Source organism: Suncus etruscus, chromosome 17 (assembly GCF_024139225.1).
Source record: "Suncus etruscus isolate mSunEtr1 chromosome 17, mSunEtr1.pri.cur, whole genome shotgun sequence".
NCBI lineage: Eukaryota > Metazoa > Chordata > Mammalia > Eulipotyphla > Soricidae > Suncus > Suncus etruscus.
Genome location: NC_064864.1, coordinates 5,748,779 through 5,767,369, shown reverse-complemented (window position 1 = coordinate 5,767,369; position 18,591 = coordinate 5,748,779). Strand labels below are relative to the sequence as shown.

General features: G+C 43.6%; 1 protein-coding gene across 1 annotated transcript in view; it reads right to left on the bottom strand.

Moving 5' to 3' along the window:
- The window catches only part of JMJD1C (jumonji domain containing 1C), a 191,779-nt gene that overhangs the window by 76,444 nt on the left and 96,744 nt on the right, over nucleotides 1-18,591 (bottom strand). Inside the window, exon 3 of the mRNA XM_049790618.1 lies at nucleotides 8,379-8,492. The gene's annotated coding sequence lies outside the window, so the exon portion shown is untranslated. The remainder of the gene's footprint in view (nucleotides 1-8,378; nucleotides 8,493-18,591) is intronic.

The window sequence follows — 18,591 nt, the reverse complement described above, 5'->3', positions numbered from 1 at the left end:
AACAATGAAAACCTCTTGTCTAGCATCAGCAAAAGAAATCATTCAAAAAAGTTGTTTAAAGAGACGACAAGGCATTGCATGTTGTTAGTTGAGAAATGTCCAAGGTTGCACACAGTAGGAAGAGAAAGTTTCAAATATCTACCACAAAGGTTTGACAGCATCGACCGACAAAACAGAAAATTGAAACACATTTCAATCTCTACCGTTTATTCGAGCAACTTGTGTGGTACTCTTTCATGCGTGATTTCATTTCAGCTTACCAACGATTTTCAAGAAGCATGGTATTCCTTACAGGGGTCCTCAAACTTTTTAAACAGGGGGCCAGTTTACCGTCCTTCAGACTGTTGGAGGGCCAGATTATCGTAAAAACAAAAATTATGAACAAATTTCTATGCACACTGCCTATATCTTATTTAGAAGGGAAGAAACAAAATGGGAAGAAATACAATATGTGGCCCGCGGGCCGTAGTTTGAGGACCATTGCCTTATTAGATACTATTATTAAACTTTAACAGATATGAGATATTCCTTATTAGAGCTGAGGAGGTCATTTATTTAGATTTCTTTAAAATTCCCAATGTCATACGGGACTTGAGACCAAGTTTACATGAAATGGCTTTGCGATTCATAAAACTTCCCTGTGTAGAGACTGATTTGAAAGAACAAAGATTCATGAAAAACAAAAAAACAAAAACTAATCACTTAACTACATCTAACATAAGTGTTTCCCAGAGTGGGTCAAACAGTGTATCCTTTCCTCTGCTGGCTAGAACAAACAGTGCAGCTAGAGCCTATAATAATAGTCCTTTCTACAAATGGGGGGTGAGGGGAGTGAATTATTTTTATTTTTCTTGAAAAGACACTAGTCCGAATCAGATTGGAACCTGTTGTTATCATCATTAAAAGAACCAGATAGCCCTGTAATGTCACCCTTTTCTGCTCAGAAGTTTACAATGAATCATAAGGCCTACGTGAAACAAGACACTAAGCAAATCTTTTATTTCATGCATATTTATCTAGTACAGGTAACACTCAAAATCAAATTAATAGTTATAGTTAAACTGATTTTCTTACTGAAGCTTATCCTCATGACCAGGCTGTAAAGCTTATCAAGATGCTTACCAACTTCTTTCAAATGAGTCCTATTCAACCTTTACTTCCTTCTGATCATTTAAATCTGACTGCTTTGCATTTCATTTCTTGGGTTTCTTTTTTTTTTTTTTTTAAGGGGTGTTTTGGGCCACACTCAGCTGTGCTCAGGAATTACTCCTGGCAGGGCTTGGGGGGGGGGGGGCACGCTAGGTGGGTTGCTGGTATCTAACAGGTTGGCTGCATGCAAGGCAAACCACCCAACATGATGTATTAACACTCCTGCTGTATTCCATTCTTTCTTTTTTCTTTTCTTTTTTTTTTTTTTTTTTTTTTGGTTTTTGGTTTTTGGGCCATACCCAGCGGTGCTCAGGGGTTACTCCTGGCTGTCTGCTCAGAAATAGCTCCTGGCAGGCACAGGAGACCATATGGGACACCGGGATTCGAACCAACCACCTTTGGTCCTGGATCGGCTGCTTGCAAGGCAAACACCACTGTGCTATCTCTCCGGGTCCTGTATTCCATTCTTATAGTAATCTCTACTATGCACTTTTTGCTCCTAAAAATCAATTGGTCTCCAGGAAGGAAAAACAGGAAAGCTAGAAGAGAGTAAGGGTCTAACCCTGATCCCATTTTGGGTGGACTCCCCAGCACAAAAATGGTTTACAGGCACATCCAAGGGCTTAACTTCTGAGTTCACAGCCAGAAAGAGCCCCAGCACCGCGTCTGTCCCCCAACCAAACCAAAACTCAAGTCTATTCCAAGGAAACAGTTTTTTAATGAGTTCTTCTAATGGATTATAAATCAGGCAAGCAGAACTATGACTTTCTTTTTCGGTTTTTGGTTTTGGGGCCACAACCAGCTGCACTCAGGGGGTTATTCCTGGCTCTGACCTCAGAAATTGCTCTGGGCAGGCTTGGGGGGACCATATGGGACGCCGGGGGATCGAACCGTGGTCTTCCCTTGGCTAGCACTTGCAAGGCAGACACCTTACCTCTAGCGCCACCTCACCGGCCCCCTGACACATTTTTTAATCAACATTTTAAAATGATCACGCACGGGGTCGGAGCAATAGCACAGTGAATAGAGATTGCTTTGCACGTGGCCGACCAGGACTCAATCCCCAGCATCCCTTGTGGTCCCCTGAACCTGCCAGGAGTGATTTCTGAGTGCAGAGCCAGGAATAAACCCTGAGCGCCACTAGCTGTGACCCCAAAACCAAAATCAAAACAAAACAAATAAACTAACAAAAAGAGAGAGAACGTACTAAAGACGGTAGCTCTGAACTAGGAAGCCATTGAATTTAAATAACTTTAAATAAATGAACAAAGTTCGATAGGATGTTTCTAAGGCCAGACATTTGAAGGGAAAAAAAAAGGTCAAAGTATGACAAAAGGAAGTTGAATTTAACATGAAATTTCCTTCTAGAGAAAAATTAAATGGGTGAACAGCTTCTGGAACTCTATATTCTTTCTCTCTGTTCTCTTTGACTACACCTCTGACTTACAGGTTCTCTCAGGGGGAGGGATGAAAAAGGAATGAGGATGTGGGCGAGTACCTCTAATATTGCCCTCTCCATATAGTTCTTACTAGATGTGCTGCTTTCAGTGTTTCTTATATTCCAATATCAAGGTCAGTTATCACCAGAAAGAATGAAAAAATTCTAATTTCTATCTTTCAAAAAGAGCACCCTTTGCATGCAGGAGGTGCAGAGTTCATCTCTAGCAACTAAATACCGCATCTACGTGTGTCTAAGCCCCTTGCCCCCAATGTTTATTAAGAGTAAATAAAAAGTGGATAGGGTATTTTCTTTGCACACAGCAGGCCAGGTGGGTGTCCTGGTATTCCAATGCCTGTCAGGAGGGATCCCTGAGAGCAGAGCCAGGAATAAGCCCTTGAGCATCTCTGTGTGGCCCAAAGGCATCGCCCTCCACTCTCAGTCAAGAAAAAAAGAGTAACGAAAAATTATTTTCTCTACTTACCAAAATAATACAAAAAGTCTCCAGGGCAAACTATCAGCCGTGTATTTGTCTAACCGAGGGGGAAAATTTAGTTAAAAATCAGATTTACGGGGCCGGAGAGATAGCATGGAGGTAAGGCGTTTGCCTTTCATGCAGGAGGTCATCGGTTCGAATCCCGGCGCCCCATATGGTCCCCTGTGCCTGCCAGGAGCAATTTCTGAGCCTGGAGCCAGGAATAACCCCTGAGCACTGCCAGGTGTGACCCAAAAACCAAAAAAAAAAAAAAAAAAAAGAAAATCAGATTTACTCTAAGGTGTTTTTAACTTGTGAATGTCTCAACTTACACCAAATATTTAATACAACAAAACAAAACGTCTGTGGGGTCAGAGAGATAGTAAGTACAAGGAATGGTTAAAACCATCTGCTTTTGCGGACTAGGTGCTAAAATTTTTACATTACTTGGACTGTATACTCTTTTTTTTTTTTTTTTGGTTTTTGGTTTTTGGGCCACACCCGGTGAAGCTCAGGGGTTACTCCTGGCTATGAGCTCAGAAGTCGCTCCTGGCTTGGGGGACCATATGGGATGCCGGGGGATCGAACCGCGGTCCGTCCAAGGCTAGCGCAGGTAAGGCAGGCACCTTACCTCTAGCGCCACCACCCGGCCCCGGACTGTATACTCTTAATTATGAAATAATTCCAAATTCCTCAGGACAGTAACAGATGTTTAGAGAAAAAGTAGTAACTTCTCATATACAACATTCCTTAAAATATTGGAAAAATAATTTTAGTTAAGTTACTTACAGTAAATCACATGTGCTGAGCTACCACTACTTTATGCATACTCTAAAAACACAGATAATACATTTGTATAATCACTGTTGGGAAAGTTGAGGGCTCAGTGGATTTTAAAGTGGGAAAAATATGGATCCATACATCCCTACTTACACAGGAGGAAGAAAATCTGGAAACTATAGTACTGACACTTCTGTTCTGAGCTACAGAGACAGTACAGGGATTAAGTTGCTTGTCTTACAGCATATCACAGGGACCCAGTTCAAATTTCCTGGCACATAGGATCCTCTGGACAGAACCAAGATCAATTTCTCAGCACTACACCACACCCTTAACACCTGCAAATAAACAAACAAACAAACAAAAAAATCTTCCTTTTTTTTTTTTTTTTTTTTTAAAGGAAGAAATCTGTCTTTAAGGAATCTCCAGTCCAAGTACTAAGAAAATAAAATGTTTAGGTCGGGTACAATTTCAAAGAGAAATCCATAGCACAGAGGTCAGAGAGTACAGCAGAAATGGCGCCTGCCTTGCGCTCTAGTCCGATCTATGTCATACCGTCCCGAAATCCCAGGTAGAAGAGATCCCTAAAAACAGACCTAGAAGTAAGCAAGCTCTCACTCAGTACACTTAGTATTGCTGGTTGTGTCCTGGACCCCTCTCTGCCCCCCCCCCCCACAGCACAATACTGAAACTAGCATTTAATAAAATAGTTAAATATTAAAGCATGGGCATCTAAGCATGAAAACTCTACTCTTCTCTTACCTCCAAACTTTTACCAGATCATTACGATCCAGAGGTGAAAGACAAATACAGCAAATATTTTAGACAAGCACATTTTCTTCGACTTTAATGGTTTTAAACTAGTGTCGTTTGTATTCTTCCTGTATTACATTTAACAGCAAAGAGGATTGTGGTCCCTAGAAAATACAGGACTAGCAAGCCAGACCAACCCAGATGAATTGGTATGAGTCATATACAACTCTCAGGTAAGAAATAATCTCTTCTATATCCTTTATGAAGCAACCAACCTGCAAATTGCAGGTGAGTGTATGGCCAGAAGCCAAAAATCCAGGTCAAAATCATGTTAAAAAAAAAAGCTGAATATTCCTATTAGATGATTAGAACTTCACATCTTAATGGAGTTTTAAAAACGTTTGCAAGTCTCTTCAAAGTAAAGCAAGACTTCAAAAAAAAACATAGCGACTGAAAGATTTAATAATAAACTAATTCCAACAAACTATAAACAAGTATAGAATCAATAATTTGCAGGCTTCAAGTTTTGCATGAGTGAGAGATCCTGGATTTGCTCCCTAGCAGACATAAAAAAAAAAAATTTTATTCTCTTTCCTTAGTCACTAAAAAGACATAATAGAATTTGCAGTTCCTTCCGACTTCCTCCTCTCTTCTCCCTCCCCCAACTTCAAAGAAAGCTTTCTGTATAGCCAGGCATGATTAGAAAATCGAAAGAGGGAAGCAGAAACTCATTTGTGTGCACAGGGAGGGAAAATAAGAATTTTTATCATGGTATATTCATTCCCTCAGTGACCAAAATATGTATCCACTGTATTTTCAGTTATGATGTTGATTTGAATTTTCTCTGCCATTTTCTTTCTAAAATGTTGAATACTAGGCCAGGCTCACAGGTATAACAGCCCTTTATTTGTGATTTTTTTTTTCTTCTGGGGAGACACCTGATGGTGCTCAAAGTTTATTTCTGGATTCATGCTTAGGGATCTTTCCTGGCAGTGCTCAGGAACTGAACCCTAGGTTCTGCAAGGCAAACACCCTGCCCCCACTGTACCCTCCAGCCCTAAAGCCCTGTGTTTGACCCGTCCTATCCAGGGAAAATAAAAAACACTAACAACTAATATCATGGCTGAAATCCCAATTTCGATGAATAAATAGCATGTGGGAAAAAAAGGTCAATGAACTTAGTATATGATGGCTGACATTCCATGCATTGAAATTATTCATATGCATAAAAAAATCACTCTAGTGATCTAAAAGTGAGAATATCTTTGTCCAATCTGAATCACATGTACCTATTTTCTATCACGGCTATGTTTTTAAGAAGGAATGTAAGGAACTATATTGATAGAGAACGAAATGATGAAAGTTCAAGGACTAAAGATGGAGGCTGTGAATCCCTGCTGTGAAATTAATTAACTAAATAATTGAACTCAGGGCAAAACATCACTTGTAAACCTTTTTAAAGACAGCTACACGTCTTTCTAAAGATTGTTTTCCTTACCACATTTACAGAATTCTATAAAGAATAATTAACACCCAGATTCAAAAAAACTGTCTCATGAACTTAAAGTAAAACAAACAAACAAACAAACAAATAAGGACCCAACAACACTGTAAACACTCCCTTGATCTCCTCCCAGACTACCTTTAATGTACCATAGGGTTATCCTAAGATTATGATAACAGGCACTATTTACAAAATCTGAGCCAGTTACATCTGCCAGATGGAGAAGCCAAAGAATTTAACAGTGTTTAGACTACTGGTTAGGAAAAAAACACTCTGGTAGAAAGGCACTGCAATTATTTAAACTGCAGCTCTTTTCTGACTAAATATCCATACTCTGCAAATTTATCTAAATAAATAGACTTGGAAAGGCAACGTTATCATCTGAGATTTCTGGGACAAATTTCCAATCAGCTCAACACAAGGAAGACAGTATTTTTCATCTTTGTTTTAAAATACAAAGAGGGTTGTCAGCCCAGGGTTAGAGCCCCAGCATCCCATAGGGTCCCCTAAGCATGCCCAGAGCAATTTCTGAATGCAGAGCCAGATGTAACCCCTGGGCACCACTGGGTAGGGCCCAAAACAAAACCAAAAACCTCTAGTGTAAGCCATCCATTACCTCTAAAAAATTTTTACGAATTCTAAAATCATATACACTTGAACTCAAGGATTTGAGCATGTAATTCTTCCTGATTCCTTCCAACTGAGAAAATAACTGTTAGGTCGTTAAAATGTCAAGGGAATTACTTCACCTCTAGAAGATAGTTTCCTTCCTAGGATGGAGACTGGCTTACTTCTACTAGGAGCAATATAAATGGCTTACTAACAAGAAATGCCATAAAATCTGCCGATTCAATGTATACTTTAATCTCGTTCTTGTGCCTCTTATTTCTACAAATCAAAATAAAAATCTAAACACGTTTTAAAATGAACAAAAGAAAGCCTACAAAAATGCTAACACACCTTTCGCTTACCTTGATATTAATAAACTCACTGTAGAGTTTTAGGCCACCTGGGCAAGGATTTGGTTTTTAAATGTAGTTTCTACATAACTATTTCACTTCTCTAAATCAAATCCAAGCAAAATCTTCCAGAATGCTATGCAAAAACTACATAGCTTAAAACAAAGTTGGAAGGTCCTAGAATTTTCCATAAATGCACTGTTCGGAATCAAAATTCTATAGACTAAGGCCTATCGGTAGCTAAGTCGAGTTCATAAACACAAAGCGATACCAAACTCTAGGGAAAGGCTCTAACACTTCCACTAATAAAGTGGGACTTGCTATGAATTTTTACCTATAAACGTTAGAAACAAAAGGCCAAAACTATCAGTATAAAGAGTAGGCAAGTTAAGAGAAAAAGAATGCAGACTAAAGTACACCTGTGTAAACGTCAGTAAGAAATGACATTTGCATGGAAGAAATTGTCATCCAACTTTTACTAGTACGATGGATGGTAAGTACATATACAAAAAAAAAAAAAAAAAGTCAGTCTATTAAGACTTGTTCATTCCGTGGAAAAAGTGCCTACACATTTTATTTTTGAAAGACAGAACTTAAAAACACGAATAATGACTTTTAGCTTCATTGTAAAAAGAGCTTGCTTATTCGCCTTTTCAGTGTAATTATATAAAATATTTCAACTGTACTAGATGTAAAAGCTTGCCATTTTAAGTCAACCCAAAATTCAAATATCTAAAGGATAGTAGATATCAAATACCTTTCATGCATATCTTTAAAACGCCACAACAATTTTTGGTGAGTCCCTTTGTGAGTTAAAATAGAAAAGCAAAGTACACATTTTCCTATACTAAATACATTATAATCGGAGGACTTTCTGGACACTAAAAATCAGAAACAAAGGACACCTCAAGGAAAAGCCAGCGTTAAGAAAATGAATCACTATTCTGCTCAACTGGTATGCATGTATTATATGCGTACTAATCTCATTTAATTACACTCACTGACCTAATTCTTGACCTTTAGACTCGGAGACAAAGATAGTATAGTTTATACTAATATCTACCCAGTTATTTTATAATAATGAACATTAGAGTGGCAAGGACTAATTATTTGCTCACTTTTGTTCCCGCCAACAGACCACTGCTCTTTGGTACCCGGCAAATACTGGATTAGGTACATCATTTATCCCATAATCAAAATGTGTTCGATACACATTTTTTTGCATAACAAAACATGGGTTAAGTGAGTATTCAAAATAACATGAATGTAAGTGAGGCTTCAAGAATGATTAACTTTTAGAAATAACCTAAAACTTCTTACCTGGTAGGGCTGAAAGGCACTATCTTCAGATAAAAAATCCAATTGTTTATCTACAAGGAATTCTACTGCAGTGATTGAACTGGGTATACTTTTCTCAACTAGGGGTTTGAAAGTCTGTAAAATGAAAAAAAAAAAAAGTAATTAATACAATATATTGTCACCACGGTAGTTTAGAACAGTTTTCACACTGTTATCTAAGCAGCGTTTTCTATTCAAAAATAAAATGTTGTGTACTTATAGGAATGAAACGGATAAGAAAAAAAAATCCTAGTTAAGCCTTGGTTCTTAGAAAGAAATCATCAGGAATTCATTTTCTAAGCTTGCAAAATAAGAGATTTATTCTGAAGAAAGTAAACTGTGGAGAAGAAATCTCAAAGACGTTTTATAAAGAATAAAATTCAAGCTACGTTTATTCTTTATAGAACATAATAGTCACGACTTACAGGCACAGTGTTTTCCCTAGTTTATCCACTTCAAGAGGGCTTTTAAATGATCAGGATGCATCTGGCCTTTTAATTCCGCCCAGTGTGCTGCCACCCCCGCCCCAGCCCAAAGCACAAATAAAAATCCAGCTGCTTCTGAGAGAGCATGGGGGAAGGGAGCAGGAAAAAGAAATACAAAGTACTAACACAAAATCCACCTTTCAGTCGAGTCCCCGAAGCCTAGTAACCCCCCAAGTAGAGGGGGTTATTAACCATCATGATTATTTTAATGGCTCTTCCATTATAAAAAAAATATTTTACTTCAAGTAGGCATGGAGATGGGAGTGAAAGAGGCAAAGAGGAGATATGAAATAAAAGAAGTATGGGCATTTTTTTAACTATTGTAAACACAAGTCATATCTACAGTGCTGTTGAAAATCTTAAATTGAAAACAAAACTCCACCCTCTTAAAAATATTAGTGGCTTTACTATGCTATAAAAGAATTTAAATCTGGCGAGTGGAATTAACAATCAACTGAGTTCTAAATTGCATGTATGAGAAGAAGAAATCTTGCTCGCTTGCTACAGGGCAAAATTTGCTTGACCATTTGGAAACAGACCAACCCCAAGAGGAGGACAGTAAAAATCCCCAGGAGATGCAAAGCCATTGTGCTTCCCCTGTCTCTTATTACGTGTCTTAAAGAAACAGAACATCTTTCTAGTCTAGTCACACCTCAAACTCTGGGAAAATTTCTCATTTAAAATTTCTTTTCAAAGCCTCCCGTTTCATTCATCCCGGGGTACGTATGCTACAGTGTTCTTTAAGAAGCTAAAACATAACAAGCATTAAAAAAAAAAAAAAGGCTGTTTTACATTATAAACTAAAACTAAAACTCTCCTAAATTGAAAGAATAATTCTGATAGCCTCACAGATTTGATTAGAGAAAGCCAATCCTAGTAAGGCCCGCCCCCCCACCCACCCTCCTCTCATGAACTAGGGCAATTATTTATCTATTCTGTATGTATTTATTTGGGTGAGAAATTATATTTTCACAGGAGAGCATGCTTAATTGCTTCTCGGTCTTCCATTGCTACTGCCAGCAAGCAATTTCCACTTACCCAAGACTCAATTCCCAAAATTGTCATTGCCTAAAACTCTATTATTTAACCTAACAAGTGAGTAAAGTTTCTAAGAAACCGAAGAGCATTTTGACTTTTTTTTTTTTTTTTTTTTTTTTTTTTTTTTGGTTTTTGGGCCACACCCGTTTGACGCTCAGGGGTTACTCCTGGCTATGTGCTCAGAAATCACCCCTGGCTTGGGAGGACCATATGGGACACCGGGGGATCGAACCGCGGTCCATCCGCTTGCAAGGCAGACACCTAACCTGTAGCGCCACCTTCCCGGCCCTTGACTTTTAAAATGTCCACCACCAAGTGGCCAATCGACATAAACTATGTACGTCCGTCTTCCACGTTATAACTCTGTGTTCAGTCAACGAGAAACACTGGCACCTTCTCAAGAGGACTTTTAATCCTTGAACTTTATCAAAGGCTCTCACTTCTTTTCAAACAGAACCAGCCGGGTCAACTCGGGAAGGTTAACAAAAAGGATTCACAAAAGGTATTATCTAAGTTGCTAAAGATACAATTCAATTAAGGAGGATTTGAGAAAGAGGTAAAGCCCAGTCTGAGTGCTTCTTTCTTACGCAAATAATACAGGTGGTTTGCATTTCCTATGAGACCTAGCCATTTTATAATAGGAAAAACATTCTTGTGAAGAGAGCCTCTCAGAACTCTGTTTTGAAAGTGGGGGAGGGAGGAGGGGGTCAGAGTTCTAAGAGTAAATTTCAAGGGGCCGGTTTATCATCATTTAAATTAGAATATGAGGGGGGGGTTACATCTAGGGAGTCCTATCTCTAAGATATTTAAGTCACCAGTAGAATCTAGCCACTAGAAATACATCAAGTTTATGACCTTTCTAATGCCTATTTACCTCTAAACAAAAGCCCAAAGTCTACGACACTTCTTAAATAGCAAAAATGCCAGAGACTTCTAACTTTAAGTGAGTTATACATCCAAATATTGGTAAAAAATGTTTATAGTACGTGTTAATAAAGAAAACGTTTCAATCTGTATTAAGTGATAACACTGAAAACGGTATGACTGCGCCCTGCTTTATGGAAAAATTGAAAATGTATCTTGATTTTAAATGGCGAGTCGCCTGCATTAACCGTTACTTTTCATTTCCAGGTCGAGCACATTTCCAAGGCAAATATTATTAGCTTAAAGATAAAAAAAATATTAAGGCAAGTGGGTCCTACAACTAGTATGAATCCACTGTAAATAATGCCTGGGCCTAAGTACACGGGAATGTAAAGAAAAGTAGAACTCATGCAGAACTAAGTAGTTCAGGCTCCAAAGACATATCTATCATTCTAGGAGGAACTTCCACAGCCCAAGGGGAAGCAGTGCCCTGCCATCTGAAGACAGTCACAGGAGAACATGGCCCTCATAAGAAATCATTCAGCGGGAAGAAAAAAAGGGCCTTAAAAAGCCGAGAGAGTGGAGCTTGGGAAGGTGTTCAGCGGCCCAAGACTTCTCTCTCGGGCCCTTTGCAAGTGAACAGTGCCTTAAAAATAGGCTAAAACCAAAGTAAACGCTCCATGGAGCCCCCCCTGCCCCTTCTCCTGGGCTAGCGCCTACCACGCTGTGCTCCCTAGGAAGAATGCTCAGAACAACTGCATCCTGTTTGGGGCTCCCCGCATTCCATTCACATGAGGAAGAGGCCGGCAGAACAGATGAGGCTCCTCGAGGAGAAGCGTTTTTAAAAGAAGTCGGCCAGGGCTCCCCGATGCGGCAGCTAGCTAGCTCAGCTGCTCCAAGGGACAAGCGTTCGGCCTCACCCCTCACCGCCCACCGAGTCCGTCCAGGTCTGCCGGCAGCCCAAGTTTCTCCCAAGCCCGGTCAGTCCACGTTTCCTTTCCCCGGCGAAAAACACAGAACCAGGCGCAGGAAGGAGCTGCCAATGGCCCTGCTGAGGCGAGCCGGAGTCTAAGGCAGGTCTTTAGAAGTCAAGGTTTAGTGTGGCCTGCGTGCGTGTGTGTGTGTGTGTGTGTGTGTGTGTGTGTGTGTGTGCAGGGAAAGGGCGAGCCGGAGTCTAAGGCAGGTCTTTAGAAGTCAAGGTTTAGTGTGGCCTGCGTGCGTGTGTGTGTGTGTGTGTGTGTGTGTGTGTGTGCAGGGAAAGGGCGAGCCGGAGTCTAAGGCAGGTCTTTAGAAGTCAAGGTTTAGTGTGGCCTGCGTGTGTGTGTGTGTGTGTGTGTGTGTGTGTGTGTGTGTGTGTGTGTGTGTGCAGGGAAAGGGCGAGCTGGAGTCTAAGGCAGGTCTTTAGAAGTCAAGGTTTAGTGTGGCCTGCCTGTGTGTGTGTGTGTGTGTGTGTGTGTGTGTTGGGGGGGGGGGGACACGAGACTTAAAAGAACAAAGTCCACATTCCCACCCAGGCAGCTCTCGAGAGAAGCCTGCTGCCGGTGCCAGAAAACAAGCTGGGGGTGGGGTTGAGTCTGGGCAGGCCCCCCTCCTAGCAGAAGCCCGCACCCCGCCGCCAGCCCGGCTGAGAGCGCCCCATTTCCAAAGCACCGGGCCGAGACAGACAGGCTTCCCACCAGCAGCGGCCCCGTTCCGGCTTCCAAATGGCAGCCTCTTCTCTTCCTCCGCCCCAACAGCAGATCCTCCCGTTCCCCAGGAAAATGGCCCTCGCTCGCTCGGATCCCGGCGGTGACCTGATCCCAAAGGTTGGGAGCTGGGAGGGAGACAAAAGGGGAGGCGAGGCGAGGCGAGGCGAGGGCGGGCGGCCAGGGACACCAACCGTACTTGGGGGCCTCCGAGGGGGCTGAGCTAGCCAGCCAGCGCCTTCCAGCCCGGGAATCCCACCGGCTCGGGCTCGGGCTCGGAAGGTCAGCGAGAGCGAGTGCGGCCGGCCAGGGCTTGCATCCGGCGCTCGCTCTGTCCTCCTGTCCTCTCCTGTCCACCTCCTCCGGATAGATCCAGGCAAATGGCTCTCCGGGCGGCCCGGCTCAACTCAGCTCAGCTCAGCTCAGCTCGCTGCTCGCTGGCTGGCTGGCCGTCGGCGTCGTCATTGTGTAGGCAGCAGCCGCACGGCCAGGCAGGGAGGCGAAGGGGGCGAAGGAGGCGAGGCCAGGCCGGGCGAGGCGAGGCGAGGCGAGGCGAGGAGAGGCGAGGAGAGGCGAGGCAGGGCCGGGTGGAACCTCCCCAGTCTCGGCGGGCGGGCGGGCGGGCGATGACGATTCCCTCCGTCTGCCGGGCTCGGGCAGCAGAGGAGAGGAGAGGAGAGGAGAGGAGAGGAGAGGAGAGGAGAGGAGAGGAGAGGCCGGGAGAGGAGAGGAGAGGAGAGGAGAGGAGAGGAGAGGAGAGGAGAGGAGAGGAGAGGAGAGGAGAGGCCGGGAGAGGAGGCGCACTAGCGAGCCGCTCTTTGTCGTTCAATCAAGGGCGCCGGGCCCTTTCCTGCTCCTGCTCCTGCTCCTGCTCCTGCGGCCGGGCCGGGGCCGGCTGCATCCCCCGATGTGGGTCAGGGCGGGCGGGCGGGCGAGCGCTCCGAGGTCGCTTACATAACCCGGCAGGCGAGGGGAGGCTGCCGGCTCCTCGCTCGTCCTCCCCCCGGCCCGGACAGACCAGACCAGAGAGCCGGGCCCTGCAACCAGCGAGCGAGCGAGCGAGCGAGCGAGAGATCCAGAGAGAGCGCCTGGCTGCCTGGCTGGCTGGCTGGCTGGCTGGCTGGCTGGCGTGGGCCGGGCCGGGCCGAGACGCAGACGGAGACGGAGACAGGCCGGACGGACGGACGGACGGGGCGGCCCTCCCGGCGGGAGGAAGAGGCGGCGCTCCGGCGCTGCGCCTAATCCCCGTCACAGGTGCCGATGGAGTCACTTCCAGCGACAGAGCGAGTCACATTACCGTGACCGCCGGGCGGGCGGGCCAGGCCATGACTCACGGGGCCACCGCCGACAAAGGCGACGCAGGGCAGGCCGGCCCCGGCCCACCGCTGGACCCACTCGCGCGGGCCCCGGCCTTGGGGTTCAGACAGGGCCACGCGCCCTGGGCGAAAGGAAGCGCCCCAGAACGGGCCCCATGGGTCGTCCGGCCCGCTCCAACATGGGCCACTACCAACGGACACTCCAAGGCTGCAACACTGGGGGGGGGGGGCAGAGCCGCCCCACCCACGCAGCCTTTAACCCTCTCCCCGGCAAAGAGACAGTTCCAACAACATTTCCAAGGTGCCCTCTTTGATCTGGGCTCAAAGCAATGGTCCAAGTGGGGCGTCTGCCAAACCGACCCCACAATCGCCCTTAGTCGGTCTCCTCAGCACCACCCGCTATGGCCTAAAACGAACCCCAAACATATAAATCATAAAAACAACTCATTGGAAAACCGGAAATATTTTCCTGGGTTTTCTAACATGTCCTTGACTTCTTTCTATACAATTAGACTGGCTGGTCAACAGCTAATACACTACACATCTGTGCTGACCGAGTCCCTAAAATGTGATTAGTCTCAGATTAGGACATCTACTAGACACTAAGAACATAACTCCAGATTTTTAGTCATGAATGTGAACGCTTTTCATAGTACATTTGTCCCAATGTAAGTGTCTTCATTTCCATAAACTAAAAACTCATATTTTTCATAGCCCAATGAAAACCGATTCATCAAGTCACACAAACTGAAAATCTTGGGCAGGAGGGATGGATAGTGACAGTGCTTACTTAGGGTGTTGGCCCAGCACATGGCCAGGTGGGATTCAACCCTCAGCATTCCATGTGCCCCCCCCCACCCTACAGGCCCTGCCAGCTGTGATCCCTCAGAGTAGGGACACATCAGTTTCATTTCTGTGAAAACACCGGTTTAACTCCTGAAAGGGTATTTCCCACTTAGTAACAATGGAATATTGAGATATAAAAATCGTAGTCCTTCACTGTCAAGATGGAAGAGCTGACCGTCATAAAAAGAATGTTAAGTCTTTAGACCACTGACACGTAAAAATCCACCTATAATTAATCATTTTGATATGAGTAAAGAGAACTGGAAATAAAATCTCACAATGCCAATGTGAGAGGTAGGGCACTTGTCCACCCTGTTTTGATCTCCGGCATCCCCTGTAGTCCCTCTCTCACACTGCCAGAAGTGATTCAATGAGCACAGAGCCAGGAGCAACCAACCCTAAGCATCACCCAGTGTGGCCTAAAAACAAAAGGAAGAAAACCCAACTTGATAAATATGACTTCTTATCAGTCTCAAATAAGAAATGTCAAATACGTTTTTTTCCTTGACTTTTATGCCACTTCTAGCGGTGGGTGCTGGGGGGGGGGGGCGCTCTGTGGGGTGAAGGGAATCACATCTGGATACGCCACATGCAAGATCCTACCCTAGAAATATAAATACCGTATCATATTCTTCATAAATTTCTTTTTTTTTTTTTTTTGGTTTTTGGGCCACACCCGTTTGACGCTCAGGGGTTACTCCTGGCTAAGCGCTCAGAAATCGCCCCTGGCTTGGGGGGACCATATGGGACGCCGGGGATCGAACTGCGGTCCTTCCTTGGCTAGCGCTTGCAAGGCAGACACCTTACCTCCAGCGCCACCTACCCGGCCCCTCATAAATTTCATAACTGCATGATATGGCTTATTGTTTTTGAGGATGATCTCACTTCCACGAGATTCATCTCAGAATCTCACATAAATTCAGGTCTGACTATATATATGTTAATGAGCATTACAAGAGCTACTTGGGACCAGAGAAATCATGCTTGCCTTACACAGCCAACCTGGATTGAATCCCAAGCACAGTATACAATCCTTTGAGCACCACCAGGAATGATCTGGAGCCCAGAGCCAGAGCAAACCCTGAAAACAGCCAGATATGGCCCCGAACAATAACAAAACACAAAAACTAAAACAGCTGTCTTGGGGTAAGAGATAATTGCTTGACTTGCACCGCACAAGGTCCTCTGAGCAACATCTGAAATGATCCCAGAGTCGAAGCAGGAGATCTAAGCACCAAAGTGTGGCTCAAAACATACATACATACATACATACATACATACATACATACATACATACATACATACATACAAACAAAACAACTTTGTCCCTCAAGTTCTATCAATTCCTATCAGAATCAAATAGCACAAGGAACATGACTTGTCCAACATTCAGTCACAATATCATAATATGCTTACTAATATAAAATGCGATTTTATAAGCAAAATAGTCAAAATTAGCAAAGAAAAAAATCTATGACCATTTCACATTACATCACAGTTGAATTAAATTGTTTCTCTATGGGGCCGGAGAGATGTGAGCACAGTGGGCGTTTGTTTGCCTTGCAGGCAGCCGTCCCAGGACCAAAGGTGGTTGGTTGGTTCAAATCCCAGCAACTCCAGGTGTCCCATATGGTCCCCCATGCCTGCCAGGAGCTGTTCCTGAGCAGATGGCCAGGAGTAACCCCTGAGCACCGCCGGGTATGGTCCAAAAAAAAAAGTAAAAAAAAAATTGTTTCTCTATTAATCTGGAAAAACAAAACTGTAGACCCTATAGCTCACTAATAAGGGTCCTTGCTTGTATGCTTATGACCAGTTATGGTCATGTACCTCTGCCCATTGCTGAGTGTGACCCTTGCTTAATGGTACCAATCCACTCCTGGCACACCATTACAACATGCACACCCCCCACTACAACAATAAATATGTCAAGTTTTAACATAAATAAAGGTGCAGAAAAGTGCAATTAATTGAGAACTACACTACACCCATACAACATGTAAATTGGGTTTGAAATTTTTGTTTGCTTCGGGGACATACCAGGAAGTCCTCAGGAACTACTATTCCTGGTTGGGAGGTGAGATGCGGTTGGCCTGTCATGGTGGTGTCTCTCCTGGCATTGCCTAGGATTCAACCCGGGCCTCCAGAGAGCAAAATGTGCTCAGGAACAGGGTACAGCAGGTTAGGTGTTGGCCTTGCACCCAAAAAGGTCACCGAGCCCATCAAGATTGGTCCCTGAATGTAGAGCCAGGAGTGAGCCCCGAGGACAGTCAGGTGTGACCCAAAAACAAAACAAACAAAAAATGTGCTCAGCCCTAGAGTTATTTCTTCCATCCCTAATGCTTTTGTTTTGGGATCACACCTGGAGGTTCTCCAGGTTTACTCCTTAGCACTCAGGGGTCACTCCTGGCGGCTTCAGGGGCTACATGGGGTGCTATGGATCAAGCCCTGGTCAGTCACAAGTCAATTGCCTGACCACTGTATTAATTTTATGAAGTTTGTCCTGTTCTGCAGTAAATTTCTAGCACAAACCAAACCAATAAATGAGAGGGGAACAATTTGATAGCAAGCATGATTCCTTCCTGGTCTTAAGTTTTAGCAGAGGCATTAGAGAAACGCCTTTCACAGAGCAAAGAGCACTAATCTCAAGAGAGCAGTACTGAAGTACTTAAGTCTTCTACAGAGTGGCTCTTGTAGCTTATCTTTCTTAGTGCCTTAAGGAAGACAGTGAAGAACTACACATTTTCTTTCTTATTGTATTTTGTTATTGTTTGGGGGTGGGGGGAGAGGGACAGTCCCCCACAAGCACCATGGCCTCTAAGCCAGGTTAGAAAAGGAAGAGGAAACTACTTCAGTTACTGCCCAGAAATACACATCTCTGACTTCCTTCCTTTTTAGATGGTTTCTAGGTAACAAGCTGAGTAAATCAACAGAGGTGAGAAAGTAAACAGAGGCTTTTAGAATACAAGGCAGGCAACTAACTGTAGGGCCATGCAAAGAAAGCTGGTTCCTTCTGGTAAGACGAACCTTGTGTCTTTTAAGATTTATAATGAATGAGGCCAATTTCTCTGACCAAGCAGCTAGACCCTGGTTTTTCCGGCTTTGTTACTCAGTAGCCAACAATACGATGAAAAATCTATTATAAAGATAGGACACGTTCTGGTCTAGTCTAGATAGCACTGTTAAGATAAAGCTTCATTAGTTCCTAGGGTCTTTTCTAAGAAGTTTCTATTTCACTTGGCTGTCATGACAGCGAAGAGTCTGAACAATAAAATTGGGCAATCCTGTTGCCTAGCTCATCTGGTGAGGGACTTATCTAGAGAATGCTTATCAAAGGTGTATATGATATGATATATCATAAAGGCTTATAGGATAAGCCTTTACAGAACATGGATTTTTCTTCTTAAAATGTGTTGATCCGTGAGCCACGCAGCCAGGGGTACTCGGGAGCTACTCGGTGCGGCGCTTTCGGCTGTGTCTAGTGGTGCTCTGGGCATCGAGTGTTTGTTGCTGGGGAACAAACACACGCCTACAGCACAGGAGGCCTGCCTGGCTTTAGCTCTTTGGACTCATTCTCTGATTCTAGTGTCACGAGTGGCTACTATAGAAAATGAAAGAGACCTTACCATTGTGTCAATATAAACTTTTTATTTTTTTAAGGCTATACCTCACAATGTCCAGAGGTCATCCTGGCTTAGGAAAAACTTAGGAATTACTCCTGGCAGTGCCTGGAGGACCGTATGGGATAGACTGAACTCAAGTTTGCTCATCAAAACAAATACCCTACTTGCTGGCCTATTTATTCTGGCCCCTAAACTTCTGTTATAAACAACACCCAGAAATTTCAAGTTGTATATAGTCTATGTTTTTTTAAGCGTTAACAGTTTGGTTCCATTTATCTTAGGACAAGAAAGATACACATCCCTCGTCTTTAGAAATATGGAAGTTGAAAAAGTATTTTTCA